This window comes from Arachis ipaensis, chromosome B01 (genome assembly GCF_000816755.2).
Source record: "Arachis ipaensis cultivar K30076 chromosome B01, Araip1.1, whole genome shotgun sequence".
Classification (NCBI taxonomy): Eukaryota; Viridiplantae; Streptophyta; class Magnoliopsida; order Fabales; family Fabaceae; genus Arachis; species Arachis ipaensis.
Window position 1 is genome coordinate 126,812,549 of NC_029785.2, and position 8,269 is coordinate 126,820,817.

Sequence of the window (8,269 nt, forward strand, 5' to 3'; positions counted from 1 at the left end):
TCTCCTCCGCCACCCCCGTCTCCCGCAGCCACTCCTCGATACCTCCCTCTCTGCCTACGCCCTCTCCGACCACCCCAACCTCGCCTTCCAGCTCTTCAACAAGATGAAGCGCCTCCTCATTAAACCCAACCTCCTCACCTGCCACTCCCTCCTCTCCTCCCTCGTCCGCTGCCACCCTCATTCCTCCCACTCCATTCACCTCTCCAAACAAGTCTTTAACGATTCTCTTAAGCTCGGTATAACCCCAAACACCACCACCTTCAACATCTTGATCCATGGTTCTTGTCTTGATAATAATTTTAATAATGCTCTTAGATTCATGAACCAAATGACTGATTTTACTTGTTCTCCTGATAATATCACTTACAATACTATTCTTGATGCATAAGGGCCAATTGAGTAATGTTAGGTAGGTTTTGCTAGAGATGAAAGGTAGCGGGGTTTCCCTAAATAGGAACACCTATAATATCTTGGTTCATGGCTATTGTAAGTTGAGGTGGTTGAAGGAGGCTGCCAAGGTTGTCGAGTTGATGAGAGCAAACGACATGGTACCGGATATTTGGACTTATAATACAATCATGAGGGGTTTGTGCGACGAGGGGAAGGTCAAGGAGGCGATTAGCCTTAGGGATAATATGGAGAGCCTGCGGGTGATGCCGGATGAGGTTACCTACAATACTCTGATTGACGGGTGTTTTCAATGGTGGAGGAGTGTGGAGGCATTCAAGTTGGTTAATGAAATGAAGGGAAAGGGAGTCAAGCCGAACACGGTGACTCACAATATAATGGTGAAGTGGTACTGTAAGGAAGGTAAGATGGATGAAGCTGGCCGTGTCGTGGCAAAGATGGTAGAGAGTGGGTTTTCACTGGACTGTTTTACTTATAATACTATGATCAATGGTTATTGTAAAGCAGGAAATCTGGGAGAAGCTTTTAAGATGATGGATGAAACGGGGAGGAAAGGTTTAAAGATGGATACTTTTACTCTGAACTCTATAGTGCACAAATTGTGCGTGGAGAAGCTGCTCAAAGAAGCATACAAGTTGACTGTGAAGGCCGCAAAGCAAGGTTATATTCTCGATGAGGTAACCTATAGAACTCTAATCATGGGATACTTTAAAAATGATCAAACAAACAAAGCTCTGAAGCTTTGGGATGAGATGAAGGAGAAGGAGATCATTCCTAGTGTTGTCACTTATAATACTATAATTGGGGAGTTGTGCCATTCTTTAAAAATTGATCAGGCTGTAGATAAATTGAACGAGCTTTTAGATAAAGGTTTGGACTCCGATGAAGCTACGTGTAACATAATTATTCATGGTTTCGGTTGGGAGGGAGCATTGGAGAAAGCATTCTTGTTCTATAACGGAATGGTTGAGAACTCATTCAAGCCTGATGTTATTACATGTAACATTCTTCTTCGAGGGCTTTGCAAACATGGTATGTTCGAGAAGGCCTTTAATTTATTTAACACATGGATCATTAAAGGTAAGCCCGTTGATGCAGTTAGGTACAACACGTTGATTTCCGTCCTTTGCAAAGAAGGAAAACTTGATGAAGCATTTGACCTCATGACTGAGATGGAGAAGAAAAAATTGGGGCCGGACCGATATACTTATACTTCCATCATTGGTGCACTTACTCATGCTGGGAGAACTGAGGAAGCAAAGAAATTCATGTCAAAACTCCTAGAGACAAGTCCAAATATAATAAGTGAAGACACTTCACAAATACTTAGTTCAGGCGACATGGATTACTCAGAACAGATAACTAATTTTTGTACTCAAGGGAAGTACAAAGAGGCAATGAAACTATTTCAAGAATCAAAGCAGAAAAGAGTTAGTTTGCATAAATCTGCGTATTTCAAGTTAATGGATGGGCTATTGAAGAGGCGAAAAAGCATATCGAAGGCCTCCTTATCAGATTGACACAATAAATTCAAATTGGAATTTAGATTCCTGATGTTCATCATGTTGAACCCATTTTATTGGTGGTTTTCCTGTGATGACGATCCATTATTTCATGTAAGTATCCAATTTTCTAACATTATGTTAGATTTTGTGGCGTTTGTAAACTGTGACTGTGTAATCAATATTTTCTTTCCTGGTAATTATTATGGATGGTATCCATAGTTAAGGGTTAGAGAAAGTTATTCATGTCCTCAAGAGATGTTTTATATGCTTTATTATCTGCACAAACAGAGTGTTGCTTTAATAGAAATTATAGATCTATTCTCACACTGCAATCCATTATGCAACAGACATGTTAGGGGATCTGAACAGAGTCCACTTGTTTTTTATTGTTTTAAATGATAATAAGAGCAAACTACCATTTGGAACAAGGTGCATTCTGTTTAGCGGGATTTCTTGAAGGATCAGAAGGTCCTTGGTTCTTATGCAATCCGTTGCCTACCAAGCATGGTCCGTGTACTGAATTTTACCTTATTTGTTCATAAATACAATCGTCAGTCCGTCTGATTTTATTTTGTGTAGCCACGAAAATACTACATTCCGCTTTTCATGTTTGACTGGATCATTTTATTTTAGCTGTCTTTTATATGGCTGACTTAATTTTTCTATTTTTAACATCGCGTCTGTCAAAGTTTTACTTTTTGTTTTTTCGTTAAATCTTGCTTATCCTTGTGGTAAGATTTAGGGTGCCTCTAATTTGAGCGAAAGTAATTATTTTACCGTGAACTTTCTCATTCTTAGAATATCATCCTATTTGTTTTTTCTGTGATTGTCATGAGCTCTGAAAAAAATACACAACTTGATTCCTACATCGATGTTGTGGTTGCACCAGTACGACTGGATTTACCAGATGTCTAAGTTAGGACCAACTTCCTTCTTTGTGGACTAATGGTGGCACTCTAATCGGCAGATTGTGTATGAATTTGTAACAGAACAGAAAAGAGAGAGATTTGTTCAAATGTATTAATACCCTGAACTGTTTATTGGAAGATAGTTCAGAGTTTTGGAGAGAAATGTGATAGTGGAATTAGATTTAGGAGGAAAAAGGGTGTCTTATTCGAGACTTTCTCACTGATTCTCAATACTATAAGAAGATTATATCCCCCCTCCCCCTTTTCCTCCTCTCCAAATTAAAATGTGAAGCTTCTAAAAATAAAAATATAAGATAAATTTGCCTTCACAATTACATATTGGATCTCTGGCTAATAGACTTCCTAAGTTTTAACCATGTTAGGAACTATAGCATTGTTAGTGTCAGAAGTTTTGAAAATGATCTGTTTGGATTCATGCCATTAAGTGATCTTAAGATGATTAAAGACAAAATGTTTAAGGGAAAAGAAACTCAAAAAAACCCTCTTCATTACTTAATTAGGGAATAAGCATGTTAAAGTGTATTTTTTATTCGAGTATCCTAGTTATTTCATTTATTTGTAGGATAATAGGTTTGGGTTGCCTACAATGAATCTGCATGGCTTTTATGCAATACTGTGGACAACTCCATCAACATCTGTCGGGTTAGTTCTCATGATTTTTTTTTCCCACTTATTGCTTGGTCATTAGAACCAGACATCATTTGTGTTTTTTTCCTTCTTCAGTAGGGGCTGGGTGGTTGGGGGTAGGTGAAAAAAATCACACTCAATCACTTTCATTTTTTTTTCAAGTATACTCTGAGTCTCTGATATGACGATATCAAAATTTGGTCCTTCCTCCAAAAGTAATGTATTATGTATGGTTAAAGAGATGCATTGTCTCTCTCCATCTTTCATATGGCTTTTTCTTTTCAGTGTTTATGAAATCAAGGTCTCTCCTGTAAAAGTAACTGTGTTTTTAAAAGGTTTCATCCTTTTATCTTCAATCTTTCTTATAGTTTTCTCTCTTTTTTTGTTTCCACCTCACTTTTTATTACCGAATCCAAAAAAAAAAAAAGAATTCTATCCAAGGGGTGAAAATAAGCTAGGTTGTCTTAAACAGGCCTCTTGATTTCAAATAGATGGCTTAGGCCTTGCCTATATGCTTAATATAGGGTCTTTTTTAAAGCCTAGAGTGATCATTTTTAAGATCAGGTATTGACCGAAAAGTCTATTAAAAGATCTAGGACCTTCAAACAAATTTACAATTTCAACATTTAACTTTCTAAATCAAATAAATAATGCATTATATATGAGTATAAGAATACTAATATAATATGCATTGTTTAGTTATACAAGTTGGCATGCAAAAGCCTAAAAAAGGCTTTGACGCTTTGTAAAAAGTGGTCACCTTGGTGTCTAACATATTTTATAAATGAATTAGGATCTAGTCTAAACTAGGACAAGGACCTATTTGAGTGCATGGACCAAACTATAGGACAATCCCGTCAGCATTCATATGGAAAAAAGGGTTATATCTTTTGTTTTTTATGATCTTTAGGACCATGCCTCAGTAAATAATAATTGTATTTTTGGGTCTCTTATAATAATTTGATCAGTAAGAACCTTTTATAGTTGAAGATCTTCATTTTCTTTTAGTTCTTTCTGCCAATTATGTATCTAAGTTGTGAACTAAAAGTTGAGACTGTTCCAACCTTGAGTTGCATAATAATGTATAACTAACAATTCTGGCAATTTACTCTGGCAAATGACAGTAATTTACTGTTAGAATCAGCGCTATCGCTTGGTCCTACATAGCTTGGCAGTTCCGGATATCTCAACCAAGGTCCTCTGTCTAGCTACCTTGTTTAACATGTGACAAGGAAGTGTATACAACTTGTATATTTTGAAGTTTGATTTTTTTTAGGAGAATACTTTTTGTTGAGAAGTTAGTTGGATATGGTACAGCTGCAGATAATTTATCGCCGCCACTGCCCACCGATCACTTTGCCATAAGAGTGAGCAGAAGCATCAAGGATCATCTTATCCAATGTTGTACTACCACTTTACTGATCATAGTTTTCTTAGAACTTTAATAATTTTGAACAGCATGCCAGAAAGCAAATTAAGGGCCCTTGTTTGTCTTTATGAGGTGACATAGCAATGGTGGTTATGAGCTAAAAGGCAAGTAAGGTCCATCTTGTTTTGTCCTTGAAAATATGACCATAGATTTTCGTATTTACTTCCATTGATATTCATAGGGTAAAGCACAAGAACACAGAATGAAGAGGTTATACATGATTATGTGAAAGATCAAAGAATTCCATCTTTGTAATTTATGCATCATGATCTGTACTTCATTCTTGTTACACATGCTCAATTAAGAGCATTAAGTTTTGGTTGAGCAATGAAAACCAATGCTGGCAGGAAGAAGCAGAAACCGTTGATAACTTTTTTTTTTGGTCGATGGATTGGACAACCCCCAAATTCTAGGTTACACACTCACACAACCACACACACACACATGATATCCTTTTTTTTGGTCAAGCTTGTACTACGTGAGACTCGAACCTGAGACCCCTTAATAAGAAAGGGGAACTGAGGATCTACTAAGATTGATATCAAAAAAGTTGGAGTAATTACCCAAATCGGTTCTCAATTTTAAAAGCAGATATTTTAGTCTTCCAAAAAAATTTACACAAAAACATCTTCATGGTTTTATTCTGACAGACAAATCAGTTTTTAGTTCATTTTTTGGCAGAGTAATTACTCATATTAGTCTCCAAGAATTTTAAAAACAGATATTTTAGTCTCCAAGAAAAATTAATATACAGATCAATTTCTAACATTTTTCTCCATTAGACATAACAGTCTTTCGTCCAAAAAAAAGTAAAATAAAATTATTATTCTTATTATTAATTGCACAATCATATTGTACCATAATTTTTTGGACAAAAATAATGATAAATTTATTCATTAGATTTTTATGTATGTATTTATAATATATATATATATATATATATATATATATATATATATATATATATATAGTAACTCAATAATAATAATAATAATAATAATAATAATAATAATAATAATAATAATAAAATATCTAAAGATGGCACCAAACAATGGCATGTTCTTCCCAGCTGCAAATTCAGATCTTACCCTAACTAGCTACTCAGATGCTGATTGGGCATAGTGTCCAGACTCAAGAAGATCAATCACAGATTTTTGCTTCTTCATTGGAACCGCTTTGATCAGCTGGAAAAGCAAGAAGCAACAAACAGTCTCCAACTCCTCCTCAGAAGCAGAATATAGAGCCTTAGCCAAAGCCACAAGAGAAGTTCAATGGCTACGAAATTTACTCACCGATTTGAAGATCCCTCACCCACAAACAACCCCAATCTACTGTGATAGCCAATCTTCCAGACACATTGCAGCTAACTCAATCTTCCATGAGCGGACAAAAATATTGAAATCAATTGCTACATCATCCGTGACAAGCTTCTTGAAGGTGTAATCCATTTGCTATCTGTCTCGTCAGCTGAACAAGTCGCTAACTTCCTCACCAAGCCCTTAGCTCCAGCTCCCTTTCGCTCGTGCACTTCCAAGCTTCGAATGCTTGACTTTTACATGCCAAGATATTCTAGCTTGAGGGGGCATGTTACTGATCAGCCAAGTTACCAAACTTAGCAAGCTAATTACTGAGTTAATTATGACTTCACTTCTTTGTATATAGAGATTAGAGCAACTAGACCTAGTTAATTGAGTGAGTAGAAATTATGCAACAAGTTAGTTTTCTCGGAGTCAGAGAGTTCTGTTATACTCTCCCTCCAAGTTGCTCCCTAATTCAATGATTTTTGTGTATCTTTGCTAGACCTAGTTTTGTGCTTCTTTTCTCATATCATCTTTAACCCCTTTCTCTTTTACTATACTAAATTCTCTTACTATGTAGACAAATTAACTCATCTTAAATTCTTTCACAAAAATTATGAATTGACTCAAATGACTCTTATTAATTCAAATACAGTGTGGATAGAAGATACACTTCCGTTTATATGTAATATGGCCTATTCAGATATCATGCATCCTATTCATGAATGAATGCTACCTCTTTACATTGTCAAAAAAAATATTATCGAAACGTATGCTATCCTCTGCTAACTTTTCAATGTGCAAATTAAATTAATCCAGCAATCTCAAAGATTCTCCAAGCTCATGATTTCCAAGCAAATAGTAAAGCACTTAAAAACAAACACATACATTCACCACCTACAACAAAAAAAATAATGCATCGATAAGGAGCTGATAGCACTATTTACATCTGTGGATATCCAACTCGTTGTATTTCAGTCGCTATAGATTAGCAATTCAACCCATATACAGAATAACATCAAATTTGGTGGTAGGATAATTTTATCTGTCCAACTAACACTCTTAATTTTTAATATGAATATTCGTAAAATATATATACATCCGCCCAAATATTTAGTATCATTGAAATATAAATTCAATTTGTTAATAATATATAAATAATATTTGATATTATAAAATATAAAAAGATTAAATATTATATTTGAATAAAATAAATATATTTTTTAAGTTAATTTACACCCTTCAATTTTACACTATGTTATGTGCTCTTTTGTCTAGAAACTTTTAAGACATTCAAATAATAGTTCTCTTTTTTTCGTTCAAAATGAACAAATTAACTCATTAATAATAAACTTTAAAATCTACATGGATTGAAGTGTTTGTATTTCAGTTTGCATTAGTATACAAAAACAAAACATTTCTCACATAGGTATATTTCTTGTATCAACTCAGATAGACTCGACAAATTAAAGTGTTCCTTAACTTTTAGCTAATTTCGTGACACAATCCATTTACGCAATCTATGTACTCTTGCTAAACATTTCTTAAAATACTTTGTCTTGTTTTGATCATTTTAATTCTCGTACTACCAGATTTTATTTTATTTTATTTTTTTTCAAGTTCATCCACTAAGCTATATATATATATATACACTAGTCAAGTGATGCTTCCCCCTTTGTACAGCATCTTATTTGTTATTTGTGAAGTGTTTGTATTTCAGTTTGCATTAGTATACAAAAACAAAACATTTCTCACATAGGTATATTTCTTGTATCAACTCAGATAGACTCGACAAATTAAAGTGTTCCTTAACTTTTAGCTAATTTCGTGACACAATCCATTTACGCAATCTATGTACTCTTGCTAAACATTTCTTAAAATACTTTGTCTTGTTTTGATCATTTTAATTCTCGTACTACCAGATTTTATTTTATTTTATTTTTTTTCAAGTTCATCCACTAAGCTATATATATATATATACACTAGTCAAGTGATGCTTCCCCCTTTGTACAGCATCTTATTTGAAATCCTAATGTCACTCGAAATTAATTAGTTGATTATTATTCCTAAGTC

The 8,269-nt window shown here is 34.5% G+C and overlaps 1 pseudogene; it reads left to right on the forward strand.

The window, feature by feature from the left end:
* LOC107612877 lies at positions 2–2,020 on the forward strand (annotated as a pseudogene).